This window comes from Tinamus guttatus, unplaced genomic scaffold, assembly GCF_059628265.1.
Source record: "Tinamus guttatus ecotype Peru unplaced genomic scaffold, ASM5962826v1 Tinamus_guttatus_pri_ptg000138l, whole genome shotgun sequence".
Lineage (NCBI taxonomy): Eukaryota > Metazoa > Chordata > Aves > Tinamiformes > Tinamidae > Tinamus > Tinamus guttatus.
Genome location: NW_028288672.1, coordinates 3,037,443 through 3,057,339, shown reverse-complemented (window position 1 = coordinate 3,057,339; position 19,897 = coordinate 3,037,443). Strand labels below are relative to the sequence as shown.

The window sequence follows — 19,897 nt, the reverse complement described above, 5'->3', positions numbered from 1 at the left end:
TGGAACTTCACCACTGCAAGGAATAAGAAAGTGATCTCAGTCCTAATATTCATCATCTGGGGGCAACACGTGCCCCGGTCTGTGCCATGTTATCTATCACGTGTAAGGTGTTCTTTGGAAAGCGTATTGATAAGATCCCAACTGTATAAAGGACTGCAAGAATGGGGTTTTCCCTTGCTGAACGCTTCCTTACCTTGGTTTTAAGATTCCTTCTTCACATCTATGCTTAAAATACTGAAGTTACACCTGAAACTCGCGAAGTGCTCTGAAGCAACTCTGCTGCTATTCTCAGGAATGGCAGGAGGTAGCCAAGTACTGAGGAGTACTGGCACCCCACTAAAATCAAAGCACCCATGAAAGGAAAGGACATCGCAGCACATGTGCTTTATCCCTCTGACCTGCTTCAGGGCACACGTGTGCAGCCTCCTGCTATCCGCGGCAACAGGTCTTCCTGCGTGTGCTGGGCAGCCCCCTGTGCCCAGCAACACCCAGCCTGACTGTGCTGGGCTTCACCCTCCACGAAAAACAACATGCAGGCCTCACCAAACCACCTTCAAACCGGGTTGGGCTGTTTTCTGCCTGTGCTGAGAATGTGCTTCTATAAAAAGAGCGTTTGTCTGGGCAGCAAGAGACGAGCACCCCATTCAGACAGGTGCTGCACGTGCCGACACTTGTAGGACGAGGCTCACACAAGTCACAGCTGAGTTTTGTCACCACTGTCACCTGGTGACTGGGGATCACAACTGTGGCAGAGACAAAGCAAGTCCAGGGGCACTCCACACCTGGCTCTGCACACTCTTTGCAGGAAATCCAGCTGAGCTCCATGTCCCACATGAGCAACAGCTACACACACAGCTCTCATCCACGGGGCAGGCCGCCTTGTTAAAGTAAAAGCTACAGATTCAAAGCAGCCCAAGAGTTTCAGAAACAGATCACCTGTCCAAACCCATGCAAGGATTCTGCACACGTAACGTTTTTACCTTGGGTTAAAAAAGCAACAGCAACAAATAACTACAGCACCAGATGGATATACGGACACCTACAGACCTAACTTAACTTGCTTCTCTGTTTATTTATGTGCAAAATACAAGAACATTTTCCTGTCAGTGAATTAGCTGACCTGAACACAAACTGAAGTGCTAGGCCTGTTTGAAAGCTCACCTTGGTATGAAAGTCTCCCTCTTATCTATGGGAATGCCTCTAAAAATAGCAAACCACAACTTCCAGCTAAAGATTAAAGTTCCATGCAGAAGCACCAGGTGATTTTTCTCCAAGGGAAACTTTAGACCCCTCACCCCCCATTCTCACCACTGAGGCGAGATGGGCCCAACAGTGGGGACAACGCTGAAGTTTACTCACGTTCCTCCTAGAGCTTGTACTCCCAGGAGCTGACCACACATCGATAACAACTTTTAAGCGATTAACACTGGGGCCTTGCAGAAAGGATGAGCTGCACTTTCCATTTTCCAGAGGGGGAAGTGAGGCACACGGGTCCGCAGGAGCCGAGCGGGAGGCAGCGCAGGCGCCAGGACGAGCATGGTGACTCAGCCACCACGTCCTGACAGGGTTCAGGGTTCAGGCAACTCGAACTCAAGCACTTCCACATCTTCCAGTGCTTGATTTTTTCAACCTTGGGCAGGGTGGAAGAGATCATTCGGATTTGCTTTTAAGCCAAGTCCACCTTCCTAAAGAAGCAAGATTAGCTAAGAGAGCTGCCTGCGTGTCTGTATGTCTGTGCCATAGGTGAATGTTAAACAAACCTGGCAGGGAGGCAGGAGGCTCCAAGTTGCTAAGTGTTTATATCAGCTCCATACAGCATTGCTCCTCCGGGAAAAAGATCACTGAAGATTGCAGGAGTCAGTGTGTGTGCGCGCGCACATGGGCAGGCGCAGGAAAGGGCGGCAGGCCCAGCCTGCCAAGGAACACAAGGGAATTCAGCCACAATCTGGAGAGCCGTAGGAAAAGCAAGCTCCTCAGGTAAATATTTATTGTATTTCATGTGGTAGTGATTTTAGCTTAAAAATATTTACAAATATTTTATGCATAAATAAAATCATAATGTCATGAAATCTCAATTTTTCTACTTATCATGGGATTTAGCAGGATCAAACAAAACCAATCAAACCTCTCCAACTATTTCAAAGGCTTGTAAAGGTCTTCATGAGATCACACATGGAAAAGTCTTAGATGACAGTGCATTTCTTTCAGAGGAAGAGGGCTCCTCTAAGAGCCAGATATTAGAAAATATTTCTGTGTTCTTAGCTCCCAGGAGACTGTCTAAATCTGGCATTCATTCCTCCTGCTGAAAGCGCACAATTCCTGGAGCCAGTAGAAACAAGCAGCAGCTTGACCTGGAGACCTATGATCCAGGAATTGTGAGGTTTACCTCTGAATTTTTCCTGATATAGCTACTTAATGATTGAATATCTGACTCAATCACATTTTTCTTTCAAAAAAGGGGAAATTCTGTGCTTGTTTGCCATGCCTAGGCCGCCCTTTGCTAGGCCTCCTTGAATGATTAAAAATAAATAAGTTATTCATATACGAACAACAAAGCCCTTTCCCTCATTTACTAAGACTCCTAAGCAAGTTACCAGGAGTTTTGGAGACCGCTCCATGCACCACAAACTTAAAATGTAGCCATTCCTTAAGTTACTGGAGGATACAGACAGACTTCCTTTCAAGGTCTTCTCCTAACAACACACAGAGCAACCATTTACACCGAGACAAGGGAGCATGTTCTTCCCTGACACTTCTGGGATTATTTCCTCTACCCCAACCAGGGCAGGAACATGTATCCAAGTGCAACCAGTACTGCTTATCCTGCACCATACTGACAAAGGTGGAGAAGCAAAGATCTTGCTGCTGTGCTCTCTCACGCCAATCCTCCAGCCTTCCTGATGTTAAATAGCTTCAGCAGAGCTCCCTCTGTGTGAAATCTGCCAATGAACAACAGAATTACAGCTCATTCTTAATTTTGCATACTGCACAGTCTGAGCTGAGAAAGGTGTTTCAGTTCTTGCTGCCTATTTAGGCATCTGAAACTCTTAGCTCCGGTCTGAGGAATGTCCCCAAATCAGGTGCTCTAGCAAGACAAATAGCAGGCACCAATACATATGGGCTACCATTAAAGAGAAAACAACCTTTCCCCATTTTATTGTCACAACTAGTTGGTTTAATAACAAAATTCAAGCAACAAGACAAAAGATGGATACACAGTTCATTAAGTAGAGCTGAATTTGATCCTGTACTCACTGTCTGAAGGAAGCAAATTCAGACAGCAATCAATAAAAAGCTTTAAAAACAACTCTTCATGTTGTTATAAAACAACATACCCAGCTATTTCTTAAGAAAAACAGACTATTGAAAAGTTTTCTTCATTCCAAGCTACACGCACTCTCTTTACTCACCATGCTGCAAAAAAGACCAAGTTCTCTCTGTAGCCCTAAAGTTGTTTCGTATTTTCCATGCTTTGAACACAGCCATCATTAGAATCACTAATAAGAAATTACAGGCCTCAAAACCACTACGAATTGTTTCACGCTTTATTGAAAGAGAAAGACAGCAATTTTTATGCCTTTATCTCCCCAAAACTTTTACTCCTTGTATTATCATCTGAGATACTTGCAATACCTTCTACAACACCAGTGCTTATCTACATAGCATGGCACATGGAGCATTAACGATGCCATGTCTGAGATGGGATTAATCAGACTTCCCTGTTTAATAGTAATAACTAAGGCATAAAAGTACTTAGATCTACAGATCTGCCCTTTGAAACACTGGAGCCGACTAGAGCTTTCAAAGAATTTCAGTTTGTGCCTTAAATTCCCTTTTTTTTCAACCAGCAAGCCCCAGAAGCTTCTCTCCCCCTGTACTTTTGGGGTGATAATTCCTCACTGTAACATGTCACTATAACTCAGGCTTGTCTACCCAGAGTCACTGTGGAAAAGCTGAGGACCGAATCTGCTCCGGAAGCAAGGTGCTGAAGGCAGGGCTTCTGTAGAAATACAGCAGCAATAATGTGGCCACTCACACCACACCCCACTCGAGTGCCTGACACCACCAACCTGGACTCAAACCATAGGCAGCCACGGGACGGTTCTACTGCAAACCTCCCTGTCCAGCCCTGCAACAGTGGCATTCCCAGCTGCAACACGCAGGTTTGTCACAAGGCACGGCAACAAAAAGGCGCTTCTCCCTCGCCATGGGGCTTTCGTGCTCCAGCACCGAGCGTGCGTTAGCGGTGGACTCCGCGTCTGGCCGGCGCGGGCTGCATTACCTTGTACACGCCGTGCAAGGAGAGCCTCCCACTGCCACCCATGAACAGGGCAACTTCGCCTGCGCACACAGAAGCATAGCAGTAATTTGGCCCAGGAGACAGAAACAGGGTTTTTCTCTCGCTGACAAACCATTACACTTATGTCTCACTATTTTGAGTGTCTACTCAGTGCTTTCCACACTGAACATTTTAGCTACAATCAATTAACAGACACTTCTATGTCACTGCCATACTTGGCAGTGGAAGCAGACTATGTATTTAAGGTTGATGGGATTTTTTTCATGCTTATGCATAGAAATTTTGCAAGTGTTTACAAACAATTAGCATCAACTCCAAATGGTGTCTCCTCTCTGCTGATAGACTGTTCATATCTGAAGGATGCATCAGCACAAGCCTGACTGCCAAATAATGCGGCAGCCACAAACTCAGGAATTGGAGCTTATTTCAAAGCCATCACCAAGGTGGCCTGCCCTGCATGTTGCACATATTTCCTTGACACCACCCACGCCTTTGAAACTTAACTGAGCAACTGGTTCTGCGATCACAGATGGTTGGAGATGGTGGCTCTGGTTTCTCATGACTCAGAAGTCCATAAATTTCAAAATACAGATTTTACCCTTTGAGCATCAGTCAGGTGTTCCTGCAAAGCAACCTCGGCTGACGCAGGGAACCTGGACTCGGGTACCTTCATATTGCAGTCAAGGTCCATTTGCACATTTAGAAGTGAAAAGGTAAAAATCACAGACAACCAGATTCATTTTCTTTGACAGGAGGTGTTGCAACCTTACAGGCAGCCTAGGACACTGGTGCACTGAGAACATGCTCTGGTTTGACATTCTGGACTATTCTATCCCTACATTAGCCTTACATGTAAATTAGGACATAGCAAATGCAATGTAAATTATATAGTAAGTAAAGAATGCATGGCTGCACATGAATAGATAAGACAAAAATCAACTCCAGCATGGTTTCAGTTTACAGTTCTGCAAAAACTGCACACTAGCATTTTTATCAATGAAAGACCAAAAAAAAAATGTTTTCTTGTATTTTATATTTTCATAAATTACTGCTATTACATTCACTAGGGCTACCAGATGAACTGAATAAATATGAGTTGGATCAGGATGCTAATAAACAGGCCAAATGTGTAAGGTGTGAGGAGGCTGGAAAGAGGCTGCTAAATTTAGCAACATTGCACAAAAGGACAGGAGTGATGCAGCCAGTGCCTGGCCAGCCACAGGGGAACTCACAGTCTCTTGGACTCCGTAGATCAAGTTAATTTTCCATTCTATTAAGATACAAATCATCCGGATTCAGGAAAGGATTTGGAAGCAGACAAAGCCAGCCAGCGAAATCAAGGGCTAGAGCTACGGGCAACTTGGAAATTCCTTGACTGAGGCTCACAAGGAGCAGGAGGTTTCTCAAGCTTACGTATGTATTTTTCCATGCAGGTTGTACCAGCTGTGTGTCTGCTGACACGTTCAGGAGCTGGGTCCTGGGAGTAATTAATTTTATTATGGACACTTTTAAACTGAACCTTATAAAAGGGTACCCTTATAAAAGGGTAAAACTGGGATCCTATAGGACAACATAGTTTTTGTCTGGCTGTCAAATTCATCATTTACCAATGCTTTTCTGCCTGCTCCATCCATCCTAGTCTCTCAACGGTAGCTGGGAATAAGCTGATCTACTCTCGAAAACTGTCAGGCGATCACAAAGCTGAGGACACTGTTATTTGGCAGAGGCCCCGTGCAAGTGACACGGAGCTCTGCCGTGGCAGAGAACCAGAGAGGCAGGGTCAGGTTTCACACAGAGCCAGCACAGACAAAGCAGCAGCAACCGAGCTCAGTGCTGCCTGCGAGGGGCAGCCCGAGTGTTTCACTGACCACGGAGCACTGCAGGCGCCCACCTACCCCCAAAGAGGCCCTGCTTGCAACCCATCCAGCTGCTGCACCGCGTAGTTATCCCAGCAGGAGTCTGCCCCCGAATGCAAACATGTTCCCATGCTTGAAATCTAGAGATTTTTGGTTAATATTCAACTGCATGCACTCAAGCCATATTGCAGACAGAAACAAACAAACAAAAAAACCCACGCTTTTTATTTATAGCGTTTACAAGTATCTCAGTATTATAGTGTTAACTAACACGTTCAGAGTGCCGCAAGTTTGACAGGCCTCTTAGAAAAGTCTTCAACAGTTGAAGGTCTCACTCAAAAATACTCCTACTGGAAGTCCTAGTTACTATCAGCAAATACCTATCTAGTAGCAGCTATTGCTAATGGGATGACCAGTATTTGTGGAATCTGGCACCAAATATTCTACAATAGACAACTGGTGCCAGCATAAATTTATCACAGCGGGACAAATGGAGCTGCACAATCCCTCTTTTCTACCAGCACCAGCTGGTAATGTACGAGTTTCCATATCACTTTATGGAGATGCAGCTATGCCCCCCTCCTATTAAATCTGGATTATATAGGCCTGGCTTTCTCCATTTTCTCTTCTATTTTTCTAGGACTGTCCATATCTATTTCCTTAATTTTCCCAAGTAGCAACTAAGCAAAGAGAAACTATTTCCCTAAAATTTTTAAAAAAGAGCCTTTGAGTCTTCAGGTGACTCTCGCACAAGTAAGACGCCAGTATCACCGTGTCTCACTCGCAGCTGTGGCGGCGGCTGCAACGTTTCACCATATTCACCATATGGAAGAAAAGCTGAACTGAAGAGCAAGCACAGCTCCACCACCACCGAGTCAAACAGGACCTGAATCTATAGCCATAACAATAATAATAATAAAAACCCATGCAAACACACACAAACCAGACGTGCCGGACGCCACTGCGAGCTGCTGACACGCACTTCCAGGCGGCCAAGCTCCTGCAACCCGAGACTCCACCACACACCGCGGCCAGGTGAGGCACACGCAAGGCGACGGCCCCAGCCCCGCACTTCCAGATAGGAAATTCCTTTATCTTAGGATATTTAACCGCGTTTCTCCCCCGCTGCCTAGGACCGGCTCCCCGCTGAGGGCAGCGATGAAACCCCCGGGACGGGGCGGGCGCAGAGGTCCTGGCGGGCCCACCTCCGCCCCGGGCCGGCGCTCCGGGGCCGCGGCTCCCCCCGCTCCGCTCCGCTCCGCTCCCCTGCGCTGCGCTGCGCTCCCGGGGGCTCCGGAGGCCGCTCGGCGCCGCCGCGCGCGCCGGGTCGCCCGGCCGGGATCCCGCCGCCCGCTCTCCCGCACTCACCCGCCGTCTCCGCTGTGCTCGCGGGCCCGCCCGGCGCGGCGGCTCCCGCGGCGGCGCTGGGGCGGCGGGCGCGCGCGGCGGGCAGCGTGCGGCGCTGGTCACGGAGCGGCGAGGCGGCGCCGCGCGGCACGCTGGGAGATGGAGTCCCGGCCCCCCCGCGCGCCCGCACCGGGCAGCGCGGGCGGACTACAGCTCCCAGGGTGCAGCGGGCGCGCATGCGCACGGCGCCGCGCGCGCCTCCCGCACCCCGCGGCGCGGGGCCGAGGCGCCCCCGGCGGGACGGGACGGGACGGGACGGGACGGGACGGGGCGGGCGGCGCCTATGCCGGGTCCTTTGGGAAGGGAGCCCCGCGCGTCCTTCTGCGCGCCCTGAATGCCGGCACGTAATACATGTACATACGTCTCTATACGTGTATGCATATGTATGTCCTGCCCGCAGGAGTGGTGTTTTCCTCCCTTACCGGTACCACAGAGTTTCGTGCCTGGCCACGCTGCCTCGTTGCAAGCAGCTCGGGAAGGTACCGAGACGTGGGGGATAAAAGAGCTCGCAGCCGCTGCCCCTTGTCCCCTGCACTGCCTTCCCCAAGGGCCTCTCCTCTTCCGTGGCGTGGCCAGGGATTCGCTCGGAAAAGCCGAAAAATCGATGCCGTAGAACCTGTTTAATCACAGGTTGCACTCGATGATACTTCACTTGCAAAGCAGATGGGCAAGTGCAAGTATTGTAGAGGTCAGGAAAACCTTTTCAAGAAAGATGTGTCAAAGGTGGTTTATAGAAAATTATTATTTTTATAAACTGCCTCCCACTTTTTTTCTTCCTCCTCTGCTCTGTTTCAGGCAGCTCAATTTAATAAAAGTTCAATAACGCACCCACTTAGTCTGCAGAAAACATTATCTAAATACACTTCCAAATCTCTTTTCATAAAAATTGTATTTTCTCATTTTTTGTCTTTTTTTTTCAAATATTAATGGGGATATATTCTGGCTAAGGGCTCGCTTGGGGTTGGGTGGAGTTCCAGCAGTGCGTGGTGTGTAGAAATGGTGAGCTTTCAAAATAGCCAGCAAATGTATAAGGTACTCGGATCTTCATTCTTATGAAAGATGTCTGATGCCAGAAAATTAGGAAGAAAATTGCACTCTGGGTATTTTAATCTTATGCTGTCCATGCTAAGATTCAAAATACTTATTCTTTATTTACAGAACCTGATCAATGAAGGCCACTGAAGAAGAGGAGATGCTACACATGGTGAGAGAAGGTCGCCATGAAAGGCTGCTCCTTTCAGGAACTGTGCTGAAGGGCTTTATTTGCATCCCAAGAAATTCCCCCAACAAATACTGCTATTTTGAGAAGCAGCTGCACCCCACTAACCACAGTTAGCTGCTTCTGAGTCTGTTTCTGACACTACCTTTTCTAGGATCAGATTTACTCATCCTTGCGCAGGTACAAGCTTTCAAAGACTATGGATTCATCACTCAGCTGCAATGTCCCACTGACCTGAATATAAGTCATACACTTGCAACAAGGCCCTTACACAGCTGATTTTATCCTCTTTTATTCTGATTTGCCCAGCTGCTTTAACCAGGTGCCAGGCACACACTCAGGCCCCAAGTATTTGTCAAGCAACCTGTTTAATTCAACCTATGCATCTTAAGTGAGAATTTAACATTTTTAGAGCTGCACCTCCTCCTGCTTCCATACCCTGGTGTCTTTCATGAGCATTTTGAGCCCTTTGGTGGACGAGGGTCATGTTCCTAAGCTTCCTGTTATTTCAGTTGCAAAAGTATTAGATTCTATTTAGTGCTGGGTAGCACTTGCCTTAGCCTGCAGAAGAGACCTAATCTGACCCGATGTGATTTGGCAATTCCTCTGCTTGTGGCAATACTGTGAGCCCTGCTAACCTGTTTTTCCTTTAGTTCAAGAGTCTGCACACTGATTATGTCAATCAACGGTAGCCACACTTTCACCTACGTGAGGCACAGTTAGCTCTACTGGCTCAGCAAGATCAGAGTGGTAGTTGAACGTGTTTTTTACCGGGACAAGGTAAGGTGCAGGTGTCTCCTTAAACCAGTGCTTTTAGTCATTCTGTCTGTGCTGCAATGCTGGCAGCATTGAAACAAGAGAAAGTTTATCAAACAGGAAAGATCCGGGCATTTCTGTGGGCAGCAATGCCAGGGGTGCAGGACTGCACAGCTGCCGACGGCTGCAGATGTGGCCGTGTTAGAGGTGCTCTCTGCCAGGCTCGTGCCAACGCTGCAGCTGATACCCCAGACAGCTGTCACTGGAGTGTACATGACTGTAAATTGCTCTCTGATCCATATTTACAGAGGGTTGCTGTAATTGAATGCCCCATTAATTAGCAACTACAAGATGGGTCACTAGTGTCTGCTAAGTGGCCTAGTGTAATACATAAATCCGGTTCTTAAAACCCCTCAAATCCTGAGATTGTTTTGAGGTCAGTGCTGAAGGCATTCAGATGTCAATAGTGAAGAGAGGCCTTGGCAGCTGATTCATGTATTTTTTCAGGATTTTAACTGATTCTAAAATGCATTCTTTTTGACTGAAACTGAGCCTCGTTGAAAAGTTACCTGTCACAGCAGAGTACTTTTGAGGTCACTTCATTAATGTGTTATGTTTGAGCCTGCTTTAGGCACAGGTGTTTCTGATGTGATTTTTACCATGCTGGAGGCTGGGCACAGACTAGAGACACCATCACAGGCCACAAAACTCCCAGGTACCTGCCCAAGAAGATGCTTGTGTTTCCTTCCCTGGAACTGCTTTGGCTGCATGCAAGGGCGCTGCAGAAATGGCACAGGCAGCTCAGGCCTGTCCCAGCCGTGAGAGCTGGGACCCTTGGGATCTTCGGAACCTGGGTTTGGGAGACTACCATGGAAAATAAGGAAATGTAAGTATCGTTTAGGCAGCATGGGCACTCAGGGTGGGTACCTGCACCGGAGGTAGGCAAGAAGAGCGTTATTAAAGGTAAGAAAGACCTGGATTAGGAAGACAGCAGTGTTTCCGAAAGAACTGGGAGATCAGGACACGCTGATGGGGTTTAGACCACGCTGAGGGACGAGGCCTGGTTGAACACGGCCGTGTGGTGGGCCAGAGGCTTGGGAGACGGCACCGCAGTCGGTGTGACTGTGAGGCCTCGCGCTGCCTCCTGTGCAGCTTTCTGGCAAAAAAATCCCTGTTCTGGCTTGGAGAAGCTTCTGGAGGGGAAAGGGGGCACCGCCATGAGGGGGCTTGAGGCAGCGGCCGCCATTGGTGGGCCTGAGGCAGCCCCTGTGGCTCCCATTGCTGGGAGCTCCATGGATCCCGCCACCTCCCTCAGGCACCACCAAGCCCTGCAGTTGTCTGTGCCAACAGGCCCGGAGCCTGCAGGTTCCCAGAGGGAAAGGTTGCCGGCCAGAGCTGGTCCCTCTGTGGGACGAGCTTACCCGCTCCTGAAGGTCACAGCCCGCAGCAACACTGTGAGCGCTTCAGTTATCCCTTTGGGCTGCATTTCTGAGCAAGAGCTGCCCAACGTGGCTTTTTTTTCCATAAAAATTGATCTGGTAAACCAGACTGCCCCCTGGCCTGCCCCTGCCTCCTCCCAGTTCTACAATTCTCCTCTAAAATCCTCACAAAGTCTGGGCTTGGTCTGTCACAAGCGGTTGCTCAGCCCCAAACAACACAGCGCGGGTGGCAGAAGCAGCTTGGCAGTGTCAGTGCGGGGCTGTTTTTGGGATCTTTCCTGTGGGAAGGGTGCCGTGCGTTATTGCTCGTGCCAGCTAGAGGCATGTGGGAGCTCAGGGCCGCCTTGTCCTGCAGCTCAGCATGCTCCTGCATCCCTGGGAAGCAAGTCGGAGCTCGTGCTGCTTTGCAGGAAGGGCTGGAAAAGGAGGCTGACGTGTCTGTAAGGGAGCTTTGCATTGCACAAGTTAATCTTTTTGTTCGTTAGAGGTAACCAGAAGTCCCACAACAGAATATAACACTGCTAATCCTTGGAAGGAGAAACAATGGAGCTTTTGTATTTGGTCTTGTTCCTAGAGGGAAATAATTATTGTACAATGCTGTCTTCAAGTAATGACAGTCTGGATTAGAGCTACAGAGCAGAAAAGTTGGGCTAAAGCCAGCTTGCAATACTTAGCACACAATATTTTGTAATTTCTGTCAAGAAAGAGCAATGCTCCTTACTTGCTTGACTGAGCTTAAGTTGAAGGATTCTGGCACATATTTGTGATCTTGATGCAGACTTGCACCTTAAGGTAAATGTCTGCTGAGAAAAGGGAGACGTAAAGGGAAGCAGAGACAAGATTGAAAAGGACTTTGGGGAAAAAGGGTGATAATTATCATGTGACCACGACAGACAGCTCCCTCCATCCTGCGCTAGAACTTGTGGTTCTGGTACAGTTGTTTAAAAAGTCACCACCCTTCATTTAAAGGTTACTGCTCCTAGCTGAAAGGCTCCCTGAGCTGGTGAGACTTCATGCAAATCCTGTCCTGACAGTGCCCTGGAAGCACATTTATAATCTGCCCCTCCATCTCAGATGAGAATCTAGAAACTAACAGCAATAACTTCCTAAACCACTTGCTTAAGGGCTACTTGTGCCCTGCAGCAAATTTCTCAGTGGAAAAGATCTGAAAAATAGAATGGCCCCAGTCCGGCTGCTTCTTGAGCTCACGGTGCTCCTTGAGGGGAAAAAGTGCAACAGAATAGAAGGGCATGATGCTTATGTTTTATGCACCATATAAAACAGTTTATTTTAATCCATGTTTTCAGATGGCATACCGGAGTTAATGAGGATGTTCTAATAAAAAATATTGACCTGGAGTTCACTTTCTTGTGTAGTTTCCCATGCTGCCAGCAGGAATCTGTGAGGTAAGATTACATAGCTATTAAAAAGATAGACTGGAGACTCTAATGAAGAGGATTTTGCAAACCCACAGATGGCAAATATCACTGCCAAGAGCTTTTCTTGGAATAAAAAAATGCCTCATTGACACATCCTAGAGCTGCCATCACAGAACGGTTTGTGATACAATATTTATAAGCAGGTGTGACTAAATCACTAAACACAGTTTGAGTGGGGAACTCATTTACACACATGTGGAAGTTCCACATCAAAAGTCGAGTTCTTCACAAAGTAAATGTCTCTTGGTGGTAAGGACCAGAATTGTGTTACAGAGAACTGTGACACACTATGAAACTGGAGTTACTCCTAAACACTTTGTGTGAGTGAGCAATGAGATGAGGAGCTTGTGTTCTAGTCATCTTTTAATTAGATAGTTTTCTACAAAGCTGTCAGAGGTGCTATCATAGAAAGATAGGTCAGAGCTACTGTTGCAGATCAGCAGAGACATGGCATGTGACTGTAACATCTACATATAATGAGCTGTGATGAAAAGGAAGTTAAGAGTTCCCATCACAGCTTATGGGACTTGATTCCTGTGTTACTGTGGCTTTACATCAGTGCAATCCTGCTCTACTCAAATCTGGGCTCACTCTTAATGAATGACTGTCTCAGGCAGTGAAAACTCAAGTGTTGTAGGCCTAGGGGTATGTTCCACTGTATCCACTTGATTTGAAGTAATTTAATCAGTGCAGAGGAAATCTCCAGCCGTTTCAGACAAAAGGTACCATCATGACTGAGGAAGTGTGAAGCAAGTTAGTGGCAGAGTTTTATAGCTGCACAGATTTAATCATATTCTTCTGAGAATTGCAGAAAAAAGCCTCCTAAAAACCCTTCCTATTCCTTTGCCAAATTTCAAGTTTCAAGTCCAAACCATAGACGTGGTTGCAGTAATATTTTTAAAGGAGAAAAATAGTCTTTCATCCTCTAAAGCTTTTTTATTATTATTTTTTAAAGAGCTCTGACAGAAACAATGTTGCTGGAAGTTTTTTTAAAAATGCCGATGCAATCTGAGATAATGGGAAAATTTTAGAGGAGGAGTTAAAAGATTTGAAACCTTAAAAGTACCTGAAGATTGTGCTAAGTAAGTAAAGTAAGTATTCAACCCTATAGGAAGCTGGAGAACTGCCTGTAACCCACATATTCACTATCATGTTGGTATATGCTTTCATGCATGCAGAGAAGCTATAACATTTAACAAGTGATGCAACAGGCATTTTCCAAGGAAAACTGTAGTAAAAATCTTCAACCTGTTACCATCACTGGAGAGCGAAACAAGTTTCTTCCCATCTGAGGCTGTTGAAGATGACAAGCAGGTAGACAAATGAGTACACTGACTAATGCAGTGATGCTGGTGTGATATGTTGTTGGCATGCAGAATGCTTCCTTTGAAAAATAGGCTTTCCATGGCTTTTTCAATAGGTAAGAGTGATGCTTGCCTGAGGAAAGCACATTCTATCTGAGCGGTACAAGGGAGCTATAAAAGTCTGTGAATGCAGAGCCCAAGGCTTGGAAAATCCTGTGCTCTAATGCTGTAGTATTGTGGAAACTCTCTAAGCATTCACCGTAGGAAGCACTCAGAGGTTTCAGTGACCCCAGGAAAACAGACTGTACCCCGTGGTTTCCTGTAAGCACTCAACACAGAGTGCATGGTGGCCCTCTCTCTGTGATGACATTGTCTCCAAGGCTTGGAAATATGACAAAGAGGATATATATGTTGGACTCCAATTTTTTGCTGGACTCCATTTTTCTTACTGGACACTAACTGGCAATTATTCCTGTGATTACCCAAGCCCCAACCAGGTCAAAGACCTAGAAATCATGAAGCTTGCTTATAATCTTTGCTTATAATTCTTTCTCCCCTACTGACCGTTATGTCAAGCACTAGGAAGGAAGAAGCAACTACTGGTAGATACTTGTTGATATAAACAACTGTCCGTTGCATTGCAGGCAATATGTTGATCACCTTCATATATCCTCCTGTGCACGTAATACTTTTAATGTAATCATAGAGTGTCAGGTGTTCGTTCTGTAAAGTTGCATTTTCAATACTGCTATATGAGAACTTTGGGGGTAGCCTCAGAGTGTTATGTTTAAGATGATCTTGCTTTCCCATTGCTCCCTCAAAAGAAAGTCCTAAAGACCTGATTCTTCTCTAACTACCTCTGATGTGGGACAAGGTACTTGGACAGTTTTTCCCACTCATCTAGCCTGCAAGCTGTTTGGATATGCTGGCATTGAGGTGTATCTGATGTTCAGCTTAAAACTTTTTCTGCATGGCAACTGGGAAGTTCACTGATTTTACCTTGAGAGTTAGACTTGCTCAAGGCATGGATCATATTATCCTTTGTAGCTATTCCAAAGTTACAGCTAGAATTAGATTTTGTACTTTATTTTTAGGTTAAAAAACACATTAGATGTAAATCATTAATCCAAAGGAGCTCTGATCCTTGCTATTTTTAGTAAAGTAGCTGATCTCTAATGCAGATAGAATATCTCAGTTTCTAAAATTAACTCAGTCTGAAAAAAAATTAGCACTCTTGCTATTACTGTTTTTTGTAAAGTACATTCCAAGGAACAGCAGGTTGGGTTCTGCCTTCAGACCGTTCTTGCTATGGGCTAATCCTGCTCAAGCGTGCGGGTGAGCAGGACATCCGCTGCCTTTGATGCCAGTTGGCTCAGGCTCCATATCTCACAATCTCCTAGATAAAACGGGAGCAATTTACCCAGTATTTCCGCTTGGATCAAGGGTTTGTAAAGGGGCCAAAGGTGTGTGGTATTTCATAACCTTCTAAATACCTGAAGGGACCCTCAATTGGAAGTCAGCTGTATGACACAAAGATAACATACTCACTTTCCAGAATTAATGGAATGATCAAGGGGAAATTCTGTCTTCCCCTCAATACATGTTTTTTTTTTTTTTTTTTTCCCATACAGGCTGGACTTGCACCAGATATATGCTCTATAGTGTTTAGTGGGAAAATGTAGAATTGTGATTTCAGTCCCAGCTGATGGAATTTGTGTGTGTAGTTGCCACTAACAGACGGTCACCTCGATCAGCCAGGTGCTCAGGTTAAGGACAGTGCTCGGATGAGGTCTGCCTTCCCTAGGCACCTGCCTCAGTGGTGGCACCTTGGCCTCCACACACACATGGACACAGTAGAGAGAGCCCCTCACGCAGATAGCGGGAAATGGAGTTTAGTACGAAGACAGGACTGACTGTGCTCACCAAGCTCAGGGCATGGCCAGAACAGCGTATTGAGCAGCCCCCTGTTCACGTGCCACCAGCCCTTTTAATACCCTTATCCCTCCTTTTTTTTTTTTTTTCCCATGCTTGTTCCTTCCTAAACCACAACTAGAAAAATCAAACTGCATTCAGATTTAGACTGCAACTGTATGGGAATTTTTCAGGATCTAAGCTCTGGATCCCTTCATCCCTTTTGTGAATTTAGTTGTTGCTGGCAGCCAGCTGTTTCAGATCTACTTTTCCCACCAGCAATCAAGGGAAATCTGTTCTTTGCTCTTTGACTAAATCTCTCTCATGAGGGACTTAGAGGAGGAAACTGTTGGGAACATCATTACAGAAGTGCTAAGAGCAATAAAGGAGAATATTATTTTATAGAGAAAATACTTCTCTTGAAATACGTACATCTGCAGTTCAATTCAAGCAGGGTACCTACAGATTTTTTCACTTACCCGTGCCTTTATGGTAAAAGTCCCAACTATCTAATCTTGTTATCTGGGTCAGTCCCAGGCCTCTGGCCACTTGTTTTTGTACCTGGAGCTAAAATGGCTTAGACGGCCATGACCTCTAGGTCACAGAAGTGCTTAACTCCCCGAAAGGCCACGAAGAACCACAGCACAATTTTCCCCTCTGCTGTGCACTGCTTGGGAACAGTCACATCAGAATTGCAAGTGTAAACTTGGACAAAAAATCACGGGAAGTGCATATGGAAACCCATCATGTCTCTGCCAGTGAGATGTAACACTTCAGGCATGCCCATAGCAAAGTAGTAAAGAAAGAGGAAAAATTATGTTTCATTCAGACTGCATTCTCCTTGCCAAACAGGACTGCAAATTGATGTCTAATTAGCCATCTCCTATCACCCACATATCCTTCAGATGTACTGTTTGGCAGGTTTCTTCCTGCCACTAAGTACTGTTTTTCTCCAGAATGTATTGGTGTGTATTTTCCAGGGTCAAGCTGACTGCATTTGCTGCAAATTTGTTTGCAAATACTCATTGCTGCCCAGTATTGCTGTTCTCAGTGGTGGACTGGGCACTTCTGGATCCTCACTTTTTATGGTATTTCCAAAATACTTCGCTTTCCAAAACGGCATGTATGGAATATCACTCCTCTTTTATCAAGCTGTCAGTCCATATATCACATGCAATATCCTGAACATTTGTTCACTATTGTGATTTCACAAGAGCCTGTAACAGTTTTCTTACTAAGATGAAAACATATTTTGTGATTCTGTCAATGTTTGAAAAAAATCTTCTGGTATGATTATTTTTCATAAAGTGAAGCTGGTTTATTGTTTATTGCTTCACTTATATTCTAGAAGCCCCAGAAGCTTCCTTTACTTATGCAAACAGCTCTGGTGGTACTGCCTATGAAAACAGGCAGAATTTGGCCCTATATCCTCATTTAACCTGGGTTAAAAGCCCAGAATATTTATATTTGGCATCTCCTAATATGGAAAGTTTAACATGATCTTTTTTAGAAGGTGTTCAGCATTCTATTGTCAGGAAAATCAATAGGTATTATACATAAAATACTTCATAATAATACCAATGAATCACAAAACTGCTTTAAGGAAACACTTATATTTCTGCCTCCTTTGCATCATGGTCCGTCTCTCACATCTCACAAGAGTCTGGATGAGGACAGAGCTGCCCACATGTGCTATGGACTATTCTCATGTATCTTAATACATCCTAAGATGAAAGCCAGGGCTTTGTTCTGTCAGGACCAGCTCTGAGAAATTCCAAGAAATTGCCAAGCTGTGAGAAAGAGTGTAGGAAAGTACACAGGGCCATGCAAAGTAAGAAGGTCAGAGCTCCAGTGGTAGTGATGAGGTGTGGGTAGTTACCTGTCCAGGGATTCACACAGAGTTTGCTAAAGATGTGAGCAAAAGGGACATGACCTTTTGGTGTGGCTATTGCATATTCTCATTAAAAAAACAGTTTTACTCCAAGTAATAGCAATGGAAATAAAACTGAGAGTAGTAAAGACTGAGTAGATTCTGTATTCATTGTGGAGACCCATAGTAGTGAAGATGGTGTAAAATCTTACATTAAAAAGTACTGCTTACCTTTTGTGATACTGTCAGAAAATGCTAAAGGGAATTTAGCCACATAGTATGGTCAAAGACTCAGACCCCAGTGGATAACATTGGCAGGGCTATTGGCATTTCTGTCCGGGATCTTGCTTCATTTGCGGTTTCCATCATTTGCTCATGTGGCCTGAGCAGCAGTTTATTTTCAGCTGGACCAGGGTGCAGTCTCATGTGGGGCTTTCAGGGGCCACTGTTGTACAGCAGTATCTATTTGTGGATATTCATGCACGTTTTATGCCTTCTCTTGTGGTTCACTGTTATCATAAGCTCAATCAAGTGAATATTTAACTAAGTGAATATTTTGCTCAGCTGTACTGTGCCTCTGTCCCACCTTATTCTTGTTGTGGATTACTGACATTTTGTTAAGGGAAGGGGTTTGGTGCCCTGCCTGGGGTAGTGCTGGGCTGCTGTATTTCGAATCGCGTTAATCTCATGCTCTCAGCAGCAGGACCTTCTCATCCAGCAGCCCGCAGAGTCCCAGGGAATGGGAGCAATTCCCCGTGCACGCTGCTCCACACAGTCGGTGGCTCAGCCCCGTAGCCGGATCACGCGCCGCGGTGGCCGCACCCCCGCACGGGCAACATAAAAAGGGACGGGGCGGACGAGCGTCACGACTCGCACGAGCAGCTGGGGGAAAAGCCGCCCTCTCTGCCCTGCCTCTCCCGAGCAGCAACTGAGGAGGACACGGGTCCCCGTGCGGCATCCGGAGGGAGACACCACGGGCGCTGCTCTGCCTCATCCCCAGCAGCACCGCCGGCTGCAGGGCCGGAGCTCACCATGACTGTGCTCAGGCTGTCCCTCATGGCCTTCAGCTTCGTCTTCTGGGTAGCTGGGCTCACCATGCTCATCATCGGCCTCTGGGCCAAGGTGTCGCTGGGCGGCTACCTGGTGCTGTCGGCCAATGACTACCCCAACGCGCCTGCCATTTTGTTGGCCACGGGTGCTGCCGTCATCATCTGGGGCTTCCTGGGCTGTTTAAGCGCCGCCACAGAGCACCGGGGCCTCCTGCGCACCTACGGGGCCTTCCTGGCTGCGGTGCTGGTGGCCGGGCTGGTGGCCGGGCTCTCGGGGCTCCGCTACCGCCAGGACATCGCGCGGGGCTTCCAGGCAGGGCTCCACGAGGCCCTGCGCGCCTACGGCGAGGACGAGGGGAAGGCGGACGCGCTGGACGCCCTGCAGCGCACCTTGGCTTGCTGCGGCGTGGACAGCTACCGCGACTGGCTCGCCTGCCCCTGGGTGCGGGAGCAGAACGGCTCGGTGCCCCTCAGCTGCTGCCGGGCCCGCCGCGGCTGCCGGCACCGGCTGCCCAACACGCACGGGCTGCACCGCGACGGCTGCTTCAGCAAGGTCGCCGCCTTCGTCAGCAGCAACATGTTCTACGTGGCCACGGCGGCCCTGGGGCTGGCGCTGCTGCAGCTCATCGGCATCGTGCTGGCCTGTCTGCTGGCTGCCCGCATCCCTGCCCGCCCACCGGGCCCTCCCTGAGGCCGCCTGGAGCCCTTCTCCTCTCCTGCCCCAGTCTCAGGAGATCCGGGTGCTGCCCAGCTGGAAAATCCTCCACGTCCCCCACTTCCACCTGAGCTTCCTCCACCAAATCCCTCTGTTGCCTGTGCCAGAGACATCAGCGCTACAGGCATCACCAAATCCCCCATGCTGTATCCCTGGAAATACAGCCCTGCGGCTGGCTCCACAGCCTCTCAAAGTTGGGAAGGTGTCTCCTCTCCCCCTGCTTGGCGGCAGGTCCCCTGGCCCCTCTGGACACCTTCTGCACACAGCGGTGGCAGCAGATGCCACCATCTGGGGCAGCACGTACAGCTGGGTCAAGGCTCACCACTTGTGCTGCTGGTGTGAACGTGCTGGGGCACAGAAGTGGGGCCTGGGACTGAGGAATTTGTGAGGACGAGATGTGTCTCAGTGTTATGTGGGGTGAGTTTTCTCCTGAGCCTGGGAAATGCTGGCAGCAGGATGTTACTGAAGCAGGGTCGGCTGTGGCAGCTGCTGCTGGGGGTGGTGTGACCCACCACCGTGTCTGGCCGCTCCCTGCACCGCACTCCCGTGCCAAGATTTCCTATGTGTGTTTTGTGTAGGTTAAAGCTGCTCAGCTGCCACAGGTGCCTGTCCTGCCATGATGTTTCTGCTGC

The 19,897-nt window shown here is 47.5% G+C and overlaps 1 pseudogene; it reads left to right on the top strand.

Moving 5' to 3' along the window:
• Positions 1-18,533: 18,533 nt before the first annotated feature.
• Positions 18,534-19,241, top strand: LOC148595235 (tetraspanin-7 pseudogene; annotated as a pseudogene).
• Positions 19,242-19,897: the final 656 nt, after the last annotated feature.